Raw genomic sequence first — 15,485 nt, forward strand, 5'->3', positions numbered from 1 at the left:
TTGATTTTGGTCCTCCATCATAATGTTTTTGTTCTGTTAGTATTAATGATTTCTCCATTTCCTCTGTCAGCAATCTAATTCAGCACATTTCTGCTTTAGTTGTTTGTTAAATTTCAGATCATGTGATTTTTTTATGTTTAATACTATTATTTGAAGTTCAAGTTCAGTCTTAATTTGTTCTTATTATTTCTCCCCTTAAGATGACTCTTGCCCCTCCCTTCCCATAAAATTGTTGTTTCTTTCTGTATCATTTAATTTCAGATATTAAGTATTAAGTGTCTCTTTTAAGCCTCCATCTTGTAAGAGGGACTTATTCATCCTCCATAAGTATTTCCCCTTCTTTGAGTTTAGCTTCACTGTTAGAATGACCATGGTGTAGTCTGATAGTGTCACTGTTCCAAAAGTGCAAATTTTCTGTGCAGTTATTCAGCCCGGAAGAGTTTGAACAAATCATACAATGAATGCCCTTGTGTTCCAAAGCAGTCAACCTAGGGGAAACACTGAAGTGTGTAATGTTGTTACCCTCTGTTTTCTCTGGGGTGTTTTACATGCAGATATTATTCTTTCCAAGGTAGTCCATCTTTGTCTTAATTTCTTTCATTCTGATCATCAAATCCTCATTTGTTTTCTTTCTCAGTATTTGTTGGTCCTGCATTGCAGTCTGTTGTTCTGCACATGATCATGTATGTAGCAGAGTTAATGATTCCACTTGCCATTACTAGCTGTGTTTTGCTATTATTACTGGATGTGCACTGAATTTAATTTATTACTAGTCACCTCTCTGTGTTAATATTATGTTATTTACTATTGTATTTTGTTAATAAGTGTAAATTACCACTGAGACATATGTGTTCTGTGTAACATGAGTGCCCTCTGCTGGGCCCCTGCAGATCTGAGGGGTGTGCTCTACACTCCACCACCAGTCTGCTGTATCCTGTCTCAGTGTATTTTCTAGAGCGTATTACTTTGAAACTGGTTGTGGAAGACCTAATAACACTCTGTTGTTAACAGAATAAACAGTTGGTTGGGGCCAAACTGATTAAAAAAGCTGATTACATACATGGTTACATGTACTTACTGTATACATGACAGAGAGATCTGAGTTCTCCAGGAGAAATCTACCTTTGGAAACCAGGTTTCTCTAATCTCTGACCCTGATTACAGAAACCATGTTTCTTAAAATCCCCCACCCTGATTACAGAAACCAGGTTTCTCTAATCCCTGACCCTGATTACAGAAACCAGGTTTCTTGTTTAAATGACATTTAAGAAATCAGCTGACTGCAGAAAGTCAACTGTAACCTAGTTACTGAAGTGCATCTAAACACAGTGAATGAGCTTTTCCATAAAATGAGCAGTGACTTTGTCATTGTGTTATTGTGGATCATAATGTCAGCCTTCTACAGATATCATCCAAGAATCATCCATGTCACCACATCATTCAGACCCAAATTCATTCTCTTTCATTTAAAATGTCAAGCTGTAGCAGCTCTTCTGACTTAAAATATATTTTTCATAGTTTGTATTGTAAATTTCTTTTTTATATTATTTAGACTTACTTACTTTTATGTGTATTTTGATTGTTATGCAAATTCCTTGTATGTGCAACCCTATTCGGCAATAAACCTGGTTCTGATTCTGATGTCAACACTGATTCATCAAAAATACCATACTGATACTTTAAACACCAGCATTGATCTCTGTGTCCCTTTGTGTGTGTGTATTCTGAAGGATCAATATCAGTAAACAAACATTCTTCCCTGAAACACATTAAAATTAATGTAAACCTAAAAAATATTTCTTCAGCAAGTAAACTTTATCAATTTAAAACAGATATGAGTTGAGAGGATCTTCTGTATACAGATATGACTTTACCAAAAACTATCAACATGAAATTACTTTAACAACTAACTGTGGACATTTTCTACAGTTTCTTTTATAACCTTTTTTAATATATCTTTTATAACTACAGACTAAACTTTATACAATACAAAGATGAAAATATGGGACAAAGGAAATTAACTTTATGGATGTAAGTTATGTATGTACAGAAATTAGGTTCAGTTGTAAAACATTAAGATCAACAGTAGTAACAGACAGTCAGTGAACTGACCTCAGAGTCTTCAGTCTACAGTTTGGACTCTCCAGAAAATCACACAGCAGCTTCACTCCTGCAATCTGAAGGTTGTTGTAGTTCAGTTCCAGCTCTTTCAGATAAGAGGGGTTGAACTTCAGAGCTGAGGCCAGAGAAGCCAGGTTGATCTCTGACAATTTGCAGTGACTCAATCTGAATAAAAAATAAATGATCCATTATATTGCATCAGATGTGTTCAGGTTTTAAATGTGTAGTTCAACATTATTATGTCCTTTTCAATGAGCGTTTCTCTAAAATGAATGACTTTGTCATTGTGTTATTGTGAATCAATATGAGATCAGATATGTTGGACTAAATAATCTGTCTTCAAATCACAGCCACGTCATATGTACATTGGAAGAGTTATTGGTAGCAGTAATCAGTCCTCCTGTCTATACTGACTGTGAAGTGGTCCTAAGAGGTCATTTTAAACAGGACATGACTGTGGAAAATTTAATTCTACAGAGTTGTGCTCATGCAAATCCTGAAAATTTATGAACCATAACCAAAATGTTTGAAACTTCAGTCAAAGTTTTGAATATATATAAAAATTACCAAAGCAGTCAGTGAACTGACCTCAGAGTCTCCAGTCTACAGTTTGGACTCTCCAGTCCAGAAGACATCAGCTTCACTCCTGAATCCTGCAGCTCATTTCCACTGAGGTCCAGCTCTCTCAGATGTGAGGGGTTGGACCTCAGAGCTGAGGCCACAACTTCACAGTGAGTCTCTGAGAGTCCACACTGAGACAATCTGTCACAACACATATAATACAACATACGCTGTCATGAAAGAGGACACTTCATATTTACTTCATGCACTTGATGACATTTCCTGTTTTAACTTTTGCTTTTCACATCAGTGGTTCAGCTAATCTTATGTGTCCGTCTCCACAAAGTTAGCATGAGGCCATGTTGATTAGAAAACCGTTTTACTGTCCACTATTTTTATTTTACTCTGGGATATTTTTACTGGGTTCAACTCAGTGAACTGTTACAGTTGAGAAAGATCATCTCTCTTTGCTACTTACCAGCTGCTGTCAGGTCCACATTCATAAGTGGGAACATTTAGTGACTCTGGACAAATGCTAGAGTAATTGTGCTTCCCTTTCCTAGCATATAATGTCTCAACCTAGTCGTGGCAGTATTTTTAAGCCCACTGGGAATTTTGTGTTTGAGTTTTGACCCTTTGAGGTTGCTGTAGCTGGTCAGTGTGAAGTGTTAAAGCAGCATAATAGCAGATTGAGCTAGCAGTATGAAGTCAACAGCATAGGATATATATGCCTGTAAATATAAGCACATGTCATTATATAATATTGAAGGATAATATCACGATCATGATGCTAGTTTCCGTTCCGCACGTTATTGGTAATTTCCACTATGTGTTATCATTGAGGTAACTGACTAAGCTCTAGTTATGTGCCAAATGGTTGTAGCAGTTATGCTAGCTATTTCAAGAGTTATTTGAGCATTATGTTATACTGTCTAGGTGATTGAATATGCATTGTAACTTGAAATGTGATTTATTGTGTTTTTCTTGTGTCTTTTTAGTTTTATATTGCCTTTGTCTCTCATTTTGGAGAACTGTTTACCTAAACAAACCAAACTAAACACCAACATTCAGGGAGGGCGGAATAGAAATTAAACAAATGACTTGACAATATTAACAGGCTTGGACAACACTGGATAAAAAAAAAAAAATCAAATTAATATCATTTTTTAAATTTGAACTACATATGATTTCTTTAACTGGGAAAACAATCAAATTTGTAGATATTTTATTTGTGTATAAAAATTTTTCATGGTCTGCCGGCACGTTTATATGATGGACCCAAATGCTCATATTAATTAATGTGCATTGTCACTTCTTAAATGAAATGAACATAAACATAAACATAAGTACATGATAAAATATTAATGTAATTAAGATGACGGCATGATGTTTAGTTTTCAACAGTCTTTTCTGAGAATCTGATAAACTGATTCAGCACACAAACACAATTAACAAATTTCAACACAATGTCATCAGAAAAATGTTATCAGGGTACAAGCATTAAAACATAATAGTGACCTTAGACGTGTATAAGATCTCTTTAAGAAGTCTGAATTCTATCATTCTGCTCTTTTATATTCTTTAGACATCTGTGCATTTCCTGCTACTACTCTTCTATTCACCAACAAAAGAGAAAACACCTGACAGTTTTTTTCTGGGACTAACAGAATATAATGGATATATAAAGACTTAGAAACAAAACTATGTAACACAACTTACCTTGTTAAAATAGTTTATAAAAGTTCTTTAAAAGTTGAATTCTTAAGCAATAAAATGCACCATTGCTCACTTAAACACACTCAAAGGATTCTTTGTGACTGCCTTTGTCTTGAATGACAAGTAGTTTACAGAGGCTAATGTTGGCTAATGTCAGCAAACTTTAGATATTGTCGTGAAACTGACATCATCAGACATTACTGATGATGGATGACTATTCTCTACTTATGCTACCAAATTATTATGGCATAACAACATACTAAATTTAAATGATAATTATTCTAATCCTTCATCTCCACAGCACGTTTCAAAAACAAGTTTACAAAGTGCTGTAAAGGCATGAAAACTGTTTACAGGGTTGTTACAAAACAGAATAAATACAGTGCAAATTCAGAAATAGATAAGAAAAAGAAGTCAAACTAATCAGCCAATTCATAAAAGTGAGTTTGGAACCACATTCCACCCAAATAACCACACCAGTACTGCCTCATCACCACCCGCTCATTCTACAGTAAAAATATGGACAACAAACATCAGACACCACAAAGGTTTTAAGATAAAAAATAAAAATATTTTTTATAAATTGATATCACTTTTCAAACAAACCAATCACGCATCAAAAATGAATAAATTGTTATATGTAATATTAACAACTACCCTTACCTGTTAGTGTCACGGTCCTCTAAACCAGCTCGCCCACAGAAGGCCCAACATAACTGAGAGTCATGATTTACCACAATAACTATAAAAATTTATTAACAAAAACAACAATCAAATAACAGTAGCTGGTGAGCCGGCCAAAAAGAACAAAAAGAAGAGGAGACGCCTAGACCAGCCCACAAAGGGCCGTAGGATTTGGGCTCTCCTCTCTAACCTAAATCCACATAACTAAACCTAACAGAAATAAAGCCGCAAAAAAAAAAAGACTACCAGACTCACCAACCCAAACCAAGAAACTAACAAAGGCAACAACAACATAACAAAACAAACAAAAACCAAGCTGCTGCTGCTGTTGCTGCTCAGGCTGGGAAAGTGGAAGAGAGGATCCTAGCCACCTTCCTTCCCTCTTTATAGGCCCTCCCCTCATTCATCCACTCAGGGCCACCTGGGGGAGAGAGCACAAACAAAGGGTCAGTAATAAGGCTATACATATCCCATCCAGCAGGGGGGGAGTATGTAACACCCCCACCCTAAGTTACTGGACAGTGCATCCTGCGGGAAAAAACAAAGTTAACACAAAAAATGTACAGTCTTGTCAGGATCCACTGTTCAGGAACCTATTGATTCCAGGCGTGACAATGCGTCAGCCAGAGCATTATCCCTGCCACGGATATGTCTGACTTCCACATTGAAGGCCTGTAGTCGCAAACTCCAGCTCATCAGACACCTATTCTTATTTCACATCCTATGCAAAAAAACGAGCAGATTATAATCCGTATACACAAGTGCAGGAGCGTTAGACGGGCCGACATAAACCTCGAAAAGTTCCAGAGCCATAATAAGCGCCAATGCTTCTTTTTCAGTGGTTGAATACCATTTCTGATGGGAATTAAGTTTTCTGGAAAAATAAGAAATCGGATGCTCTACCCCATCAGAACCATCCTGTAAAAGAACAGCGCCCACGCCGGTGTCACTCGCATCCACAGCTAATTTAAAGGACTGATCAAACCGCGGTGCAGCGAGGACAAGTGCATTTAACAGGAGACTTTTCGTCTGCTCAAAAGCAGACTGGCAGGCATCAGACCACTTGAAGTTCACTTTTGGACTAAGCAGGTCAGTTAAGGGCGAGGCTACAGCGGAGAAATTTCTACAGAATCCTCTGTAATAGCCAACCATAGCTAAATAGTGGCGAAGCTCAGTTCAAGTGGTTGGAACAGGAAACGCCAAAATACATTCCGCCTTCACCTGAACAGGACGAACCTGACCTCCCCCCACCACCTTTCCAAGATAGGTCACTGTGGCCTGCCCGAACTCACATTTAGACATTCAAACCTGCCTCCTTCAGACGGCAAAACACTGTACGCAGATGTTCCAGATGTTCATCCCACGACTCAGAACACACAACCAAATCATTGAGATATGCCTCACAGAAAGACAACCCAGCAATAACCACATTCATCAAACACTGAAAGGTGGCTGGCGCATTACGTATGCCAAAGGCCATGATGGTGTATTGAAGAAAGTCATCAGGTGTAACAAATGCAGAGATCTCTTTCGCACGCTCAGTCAACTGGACTTGCCAGTATCCTTGTAGTAGATCTAACTTGGTAACAAATCTGGCTCCCCCAACACGATCTACACAATCTTCCATCCTCAGAGGAGGATAACAGTCAGGTTTTGTTACACCATTCACTTTTCGAAAATCCATACAGAAGCAATCTTCACCGTTAGCCTTATCAGCAAGTAGGCACGGGGGAGCTCCACGCACTACAGCTGGGCTCAGCAATATCATGCTGGACCATATACTCCACCTGCTTCTTAAGATGGCGGTGTTTGTCTGGGTTTACATGATATGGATGCTGCTTAATGGGCTGTGAGTCACCCACATCAATATCATGAGTCAACAGGTGTGTCTGAGAGGGAACATCAGCGAACAGTGTTTTGTTAGACTCAATTAACTCAATCAAATCCGAGCACTGCACCTCGGAGAGATGAGACAAATGAGCAGGGAGATTTTGCAAGACCTCAGAATTTGACAGCTTTCCATGAGCCACAGACAGAACTCCGTCACTCACATCTGCACCGGACAGCGCAATAAGACTAACACGTGGTGCAGTGACTTCAGCACCGGACAGCGCCACAGAGGTCACAGCAGCACCACCTGCCCCAGAACTGGACTCCACCCCCAGCTGTACATTCTCCCTATCACAGTAAGCTTTCAACATATTAATGTGACAGAGACGAGTCCTACGCCACCGATCAGGAGCGGCTACAAGATAGTCTCTAGGATCACTATAGCGAGCCTGCAAGCTAGACCCAGGAAGCAGCAGCAACACCAAAACTTTATCACCAGGCAGGAATTCTCTGCTTTTAGCGTGCTTATCATACCAGCCCTTCATCTTAGCCTGCGCTGCCCCAAGAGTATCTCTGGCTATCTCACAAGCACGTCGTAGCTTGTACCTGAATTTACTGACATAATCCAGCAAGTTTTGCTCTGTCCCTTCCCCCAGCCATTGGTCCTTCAAGAGCTTCAAGGGACCACATACAGCATGAGAGAAGACTAGCTCTGATGGACTAAACCCAAGAGATTCTTGAACCACTTCCCTGATAGCAAACATTTGCATGTGAACCCCTTCATCCCAGTCCTTTTCAAACTCCAGACAATAAGTGCACGACATAGTTTTTAATGTCTGGTGAAAGCGCTCAAGTGCGCCCTGACTCTCAGGATGGTACGCGCTGGAATAGCAGTGTTTAATCTTGAGCTGCTTCAGCACCTGAGCAAACACCTGCGACATTAAGTTTGAACCCTGATCTGTCTGCACAACTTTTGGTAGACCAAACAATGAAAAGAACTTAGTCAGAGCCTTTACAACGACAGGAGTCGTGATTTTACACAAAGGAAACACCTCTGGAAATCGAGTGGACGCATACATCACTGTCAACAAAAACTTATTACCAGATTTTGTACGTGGAAGTGGGCCCATGCAGTCAACCAAAACACGTTCAAATGGTTCGCACACCACAGGCACTGGATACAGTGGAGCAGGAGGAATGGTCTGGTTTGGCTTCCCAGCCACCTGACATATGTGACAAGACTTACAATAACATGCAACATCCCTCTTTAACCCAGGCCAAAAGAAGTGCCACAAAATATGATTGTAAGTTTTCCGGACCCCCAAATGACCAGCAAGAGGATTGTGATGTGCCAGATTCAAGATTTCTGCCCGATATGGACCTGGAATAACAATCTGAGTCACAACACTCCAGTCATCTGCAACAGAGGCATTCAATGGTGTCCACTTACGCATGAGCAGGCCATCCTTCACAAAATAACCTGTTGACAAAGACTCAACTTTATCTCCAACTGCTGCAGCTTCAAACAGAGGAGACAAAATAGCATCATTTCTTGTTCCGCAATTAACTGCTCACGAGACAGGGACAAGTTTTCAACCTCAGGAAAGTTCTTAACACACATGGTGCCACTCTCAGCAGCGTCTGGAGGACAGGAGCTACTATCACCAGTGTCACAGAGAAAACTGTCACTCAAATCAACCTCCTCCTCATCCTTTTTACCCATAGTTTGAGTAACAGCACAAGCTGCAAAAACTTTTGGGAAACTTCTGAGCAAGCGCATCTGGAGACTGCCTGACGGGGACCGGCGTCACTTCAGGTGTAACAAGCACTTTTCCACCAGCCAAATCATTCCTCATTAGAGAGGCAACTCCCTGAATCAGGAAACCAGGACGCACTCCCACAGCTACTTCAGCGGACACCAAGTCCGACTCAACCAGGATTTTATGCAATGGCACGCCTATGTTCTCCATGCCCAGACCCAACACTGGAACATCAGAACCGACAGCAGACTCATTGCCAAGTGGCAAAACACCCTCCAGAATGAAAGACTGGGAGGCAGCCGTGTCTCGCAGCATCTTCATCAGAACTTTAAGACTGTTGCCAGGCAACAAGACAACACCATACATTACATAAAGAGCAAAGTCCGCCAGCCAACTGGACATTTCATCAGACATCACAGGTTTGTTTAAGTCTTTATCAAACTTGTTTACTAAAGCTACTGGTTTTACATTTCGCTTTTTCAACACAGGGCAGCTTGCCACAATATGCCCCTTTTTCTTACAATAGAAGCACATTACATTATCCTTTACATCCTCCCTGTCAGCCTTAACATCAAGCTCTGGGGGACCAGAACCTTCACCACTCTGAGACAAAGCCAGACTTTTAGCACCATTCTTCCCATTACCATTTAGGCTTTCAAAAGGCTTATTAACGTAACTGAAAGGGCGATCCACAAAAACGGCCTTGTGAGTGAGGACATGTTCATCAACCAAACTTTATGTTCATTCAAATATGTTGACACCCTCTCCGGGAGACAGTTTTTAAAGTCCTCCACGAGCACTAACTGATTATGCAGCGCACAATCACTAACATCATTTGATGTACACCAGTGGTCAAAAAGAGCTTCTTTCTCGCGACCAAATTCAATATAAGTTTGATGTCCTTGCTTTTTCAACCTACGAAACTTTTGATGGATGCTTCAGGCACCAGCTCGTAAGCTCTAGGCACAGCAACTTTTACTTTATCAAAATCAAGACACTCTTCTGCTGGAAGCAACAAGTAAACCCTGAGGACGCATTGCAACAGCAAAGTCCACACGTATTGGCCACTTCAGCATAGAAGCCACACGCTCAAACATGATGAAATATTTATCAACATGCTTTTCATCAAAAGGAGGGATCAAACGAATGTTTCTGCTCACATCAAAATCTGCGGATTTAGCGGAAACTTGAGAAACACCAAGCTCTAATTCACGCATGTGAATTTTCATTTGCTGCTCAAGCTTTTTTGTTTCAAGATTGTTCTGATACTGCAGTTCTTTCTCCTTTAAAGCCAAATGCTGTAACTCAACTTCCAACTTTTTAAGTCTTACCGTTTCATCAAGAGTTTGACTTGACCGGTCTGGAGATTTAGGAGTACTCTGCAGCTGCGGCAGAGTACCCCTATCAACTTAAGCAGCGTATAACTCCGCCTTAACCACCTGTTTTTTAAAATTTTTTAAAAACACCAACATTAAAGTGATCGGCAATTAACAGCAGATTATCCTTAGTACACTGATGAAACCCCTCCAGGCTAGGAGACTCAACAAACTGCTCCAATTTAAACTCCATCTTCAAAAGAGTCAACAAAATCCAACCACAGCACAAAATGTTGCTACACACAGCCTCAAAACAGCAAACTGCTGACTCAAACTACTGCAACGTAAATTACAGCAACAGGCACAAAGCCAACAAACTGTGTCCACAAAGTCACCCAAACACCAAAAAAGGCAACACACAGTAACTGGCCACAAATGACCAAGAAGCCAACAAAACTGTGTCTACAAAGTCACTAAAAATACAAAAGGCAACACACAGTGCACCTGGCCTCAGGCACACAAACCACCAAAAAACATCCAGACAACACAGGCCTACTGCCACTAAGCCACCAAATCTAGATGCCAAAAACACACATTGAAAACTCCAGAAGTCGTCAATCGACTAACTACTGCATAAAATGCAAAATTATGAACACTAGATCCTGGAAAACATGTTAGATGAGATCATTTATTTTTGTTTACTTAATAATTTTTAAGTTAAACTATATTTTAAAAAAACCCAACAAAATGAATGGAACCATGGATTTGGAGAATCGTTATATCCCTAATCAATAGTGGTATTTATGAATCCTAACCATAGCCATCGCTAGTGTTAGAGACTAATATGTGCAGTGTTCTCAAGACATGGCTTGCCATTGTACCCCTTTCTCTCATGTTTTAAGCACTTCTTTTACGGTGACTTGACTTGTGACTTAATTGACTTGTCTTGCTTGACGTTTAGCAGTGACTTGACTTGGCTTACTTGAGTCTAAACAAGAGACTTAGGACTTGCTTGAGCCGTTAAGGTTAAGACTTGAGACTTGCTCGTGACTTGCACATGTATAACTCCCACTTCTGATATTTGTGAACATGAACTACTTCCTCCCAAAACCACAAACCAGAGACGTAAGACTCAAATATGTGATGCCATCTGGAATAAAGTCTGGAGCTGCTTCATAGACAATGAATGTGAAACTAATTTCATAGTAATTTTTAAATATCCAAGTAAGCTTTATTCTATAGTAACCTTTCATATCTGAAACAGAAAATGTACCTGTATACTAGGGTTGGCCGATGTCTACAGAATTGGCATATGACAATGTCCACAGTGAAACATTGTGATGGACAATGATATCGGGTGGGATAAATTACTGCATTTTGCTGTCATTTATGGTTGTGCCAAGTTTCTCTCCTCTCCTCTGTTTCACCGTAGGCGGGGCTGAGCAATCCTTGCATGTGTGAGTGTGTGTCCTTTGAGTGGAGCAGAGGAGAGACAGTAAACCACATGAGGTACTTGAGTTGACGACAACTACAGTAGTTGTGTTACTGTAAGTGCAATGAAAGCTCAGTGAGTAAAGAGCCGATAAGAGTAATTTAATCCTGGCAAAAGATGGACAGAGAACCGGGGGGCTTTTAAAACACGATGTTACGATGGTAGAGGCTCAGTGGTTGATGACTGTCAGCCATTGCCGATGGACGATGGCATTGCTCATTGGCCCAACCCTACCGTATACTCGGAACATCCCCCTGGGTGTTCTCAGTGTCATCTATAACATCTTTCTCAATTCAATGTTTTTGGAAAAGCTCCAGACATTATCAGATGACATCACAAATTTGAATTTTAACAAAATAATTTTTGGATTTGTTCATGTTCACTAACATTTTGAACCATCTTAGAGCATGGGATGGGATGGGACATTATACTGACACGATGTACAAAACTGTTTTTGCTTCCATTGATGTCTACTGAAATAATCTGAATGAGAAAAAAATAAAAACATTCTAGTAAAGGATTCTGTTTGAGCTCTTATTGGGTTGATCAGCTTCAGACCCACATTGTAATTCAATATGGCTGTTTATTGGTCATTAATTCTGAGACTTTAAGGATAACACTGTAAAAATAGTGAATTATTTTGTAAAGCAAGCAGTAAAAGGTAATTTTATGATACACTCTGGTTATTGAACATCTTGAAATCTAATACATCTCAAATGGGGATCTTCATTGTAAAATGGCAGTAGAAAAATGAATATAATGATTCAGTGTAAAAGAAGTTGATATAATGGTACTTTTACATAGACCCTCTGGTATTTGTACATTCAGAACCCCATACATTAATGTGAAATATCTGTAGATATATTGGGAAGTTGCTTGCAATTACTCTAAAATAATGTTTATATAATGTATACCCCATACATTTATGGGAAAAGCCTGTAAATATACTGGAGAGTTGCTTGTAATTACTGTCAAATAATGTTTATATAAAGTAATGATTATTAAAATTATGTTTTTGTAAACTATTATCACATGATCTTATTTTTTTGTACAGTATAAAACCCACATTTACCAGGGACTTACTGTAAATAGATTGGATAATCACATAAAATAAAGGCATAAAGCTCTCAAGATACCATTAATGGGTGTTAAAGGAGAGTAATGTGAATGTAATTATACATAATTTTTCTGTGTTTTACATCCAGAAATCTGTACTTTGAGGGGGAGTTCTTGTGGATAGATTGAATAATCCTATGGATTTACCAAAGATTACTGTATGAAAACAGGAGACTTCATTTAAATTAGGTCATTTTAAAGTATTTCTGCAGTCTTTTACATTTTTTATGCAGATTTATACATTTGTTTAACATTCTAGCGATGTTTTAAAATGAGATTTTATTTTTATTTTACAATGGTTGGACTGTAAAAATGCAGACAATGTCCAAAGTAATTATCCGTATTTTTAAAATAAATCTCTGTAGAATAACTAAAAGTTTTTTACTGTTATTTGACGGTAAGTGTTTTGCGACTTTTGCTGCCAGACTTTTTACCATTTTTTTTACAATTTTTTTTTTTACAGTGTGGAGCCCTGCTCTGCTTGAAGTTTCTTCCTGCCACTGTCACCAAGTGCTTGATCATGGGGGAATTGTTGGGTCTCTCTAAATTAAAGAGTACGGTCTTGACCTGCTCTATGTAAAAAGTGACCTGAGATGACTTTTGTTGTGATTTTGCACTATATGAATAAAATTGAATTGAACTAAAAAAAAAAAAAAGAAATCTGTGTGTGTAAGTTGCAATTCCCATGGCTTTCTGTGATTGTGAAGGGTTAGAAAATGGTTAAAGTTTTGGCCAAAGTACTGGCATAATAGAGATACATTCCCTTGCATCCATTTGTGGACAAATGGATAAAACATTCCAGATGTACAGGATGAGTTATGTACATTCATAACTGATTGTGAATATTTAATAGAAAAATGTGTCTGGATTTGGCCATATTGACATTAGTTACATAACTGCAGCTGTAACATACAAATTACAGAACTCACCTGCTGCAGACTGTGTTTCACTGGAGGTAGCTGGAGTGCTTGATGATATTAGATGTTGCTTGACCTGCCGCTGTATTCAAATATACAGTACATCCATACTGTTACACCACTGCACTAAGTCCTTTGTGTCATTCTACTGCATATAAAGTAGCACTGTACAAATAAACTATTAAATTTGACTAAGACCTACATTTAATTAGTAACAAGGTGTAACTGTAACATTCAACATCATCATCAACAACAATAACAATAATAATAATAATGACAACATAGCGTATTATCAATTACACAGAGACCACAAATAACTGGCTGAACTTACCTGCTTCAGAGGGTGGTTTGGATGGGAGATCAGATGTTCCTTCTCCAGCAGCAGGGGGCTTCTGCAAATATTTCTTGAGTGCATCTGGACCATTATAGAGTAGATATTAGCCTATTACAAGCAACAACATTTATCTGCAGAGTAGGACAAACAACTGTTGCAGCCTGTTGCACCAGTTGTGTGTAAATTCAAACTTAGCCTAGTTATAATGTAAACTATTACTAAGTTATGATGTATGCATTACTAAAATAAAAGCTTGCACCATGGAGATAAGTTACAACAGAACTTTGAGTAACAAATATTTACACACATGCCCCTAGGGTAGGTATCAATCATAAAATGTCACAGAACTAACTGATGGTAAAACAGCAAGTTTTTCTGCCACACAGCATAATTTTCTCATTAATTGCTGCCATTTTACAACACAGTAATCCAATATAGACCTAATATATTGATATTTCAGTATCGATCTAGCTTACTGCATTGTGTTACGATGCCAAGTGGCTCATACCAGCTTAAACATAGCTGGTGCAACCCAGTGCAGAAATCTATATTTTTATGGATATAGCATTAGCCATTATCACTGATATTGGTCAATGAAATTTTGGCACAATGCTTTACGTTCTAGGAAGGAGCAGTTATCCAGATAGCTCGCTACTGGCTTGTTATTCAGATTCATATCCTTCAATCTGTAACCTTATCTGAGTCCAGCCGTCGTAGCATCATTATCTAGCATTAGCTTTATTGCTACTTAGCTAGCTAGCTGCTACAAATGAAACATCTAATGTTACACACAAAATGGCATTTTAATGTTAACATAAGATGACATACCTCTATATTGGGCTTTCTTTTCCTCCTCTTCTTTTCTCTGTTTTCTTCCTTGCGCACCTGAAGGTTTGGACCTTTTCATTGTGAACTAAAATGTGAATATCTGCCTCTATACATCTCATCACAGACTTTGTCTGTCTGTGAAATGTATTTCTTTATTTATTTATTCATTTTTTACCTCAAGGCAGAAAAAAGGGGAAGGGTGCCCACTTGTGAATTTTTATTTATTTATTTACTTTTTTTTTTCCTTTGTGGGTGACAAGCGACCACCAGACATGGTGGTGCCCCGGGCGACCGCCTATGGCATGGCATGGATGTATTATAAGAGCTGGATACCAGACTAAAAAAGGTGCCCATTCAGTCCTATAAGAATTGCTCGGCTGTCGCATACGCCAAAAAAAGTTTCCAGCTTCCGGGTTTGCCTCTGCATTGTGCGGCCCACTGAATATGCGCAGTAGTGTTTCCCCCGCTGGTCCCGCCCATGAGTTCCCACTGAGCCCATAGACTTTACATTGTGATAATGTCACAGATTTTTAAATCACTTTTCTCGGCTCGAGGAAAGTTTTACAAATATAAAACCTCCATGGATCAAAAGTTCATAATGGAAAGATTCATAATTGACCTTGTTTGCAATTCCAGGTGTCCTGTCAACAGTTTTACAGATGTCTCTTTTACAGTGGTAGTCTATGGGGAAAATGCTTTTTGGGCCACAGGGTGATTTTTTGCTGTAATACCACGAGTGACCACTTTGGCTGCAAGGCTGAGCGGTGGCGCCCTATCCAGATTTTATTATACATACATGCTATATGGCCT

The 15,485-nt window shown here is 38.9% G+C and overlaps 1 protein-coding gene across 1 annotated transcript in view; it reads right to left on the bottom strand.

Moving 5' to 3' along the window:
• The window catches only part of LOC137190748 (NACHT, LRR and PYD domains-containing protein 12-like), a 122,297-nt gene that overhangs the window by 38,823 nt on the left and 67,989 nt on the right, over positions 1-15,485 (bottom strand). The window lies entirely within an intron of this gene.

This window comes from Thunnus thynnus, chromosome 10, assembly GCF_963924715.1.
Source record: "Thunnus thynnus chromosome 10, fThuThy2.1, whole genome shotgun sequence".
NCBI classification, from domain to species: Eukaryota; Metazoa; Chordata; class Actinopteri; order Scombriformes; family Scombridae; genus Thunnus; species Thunnus thynnus.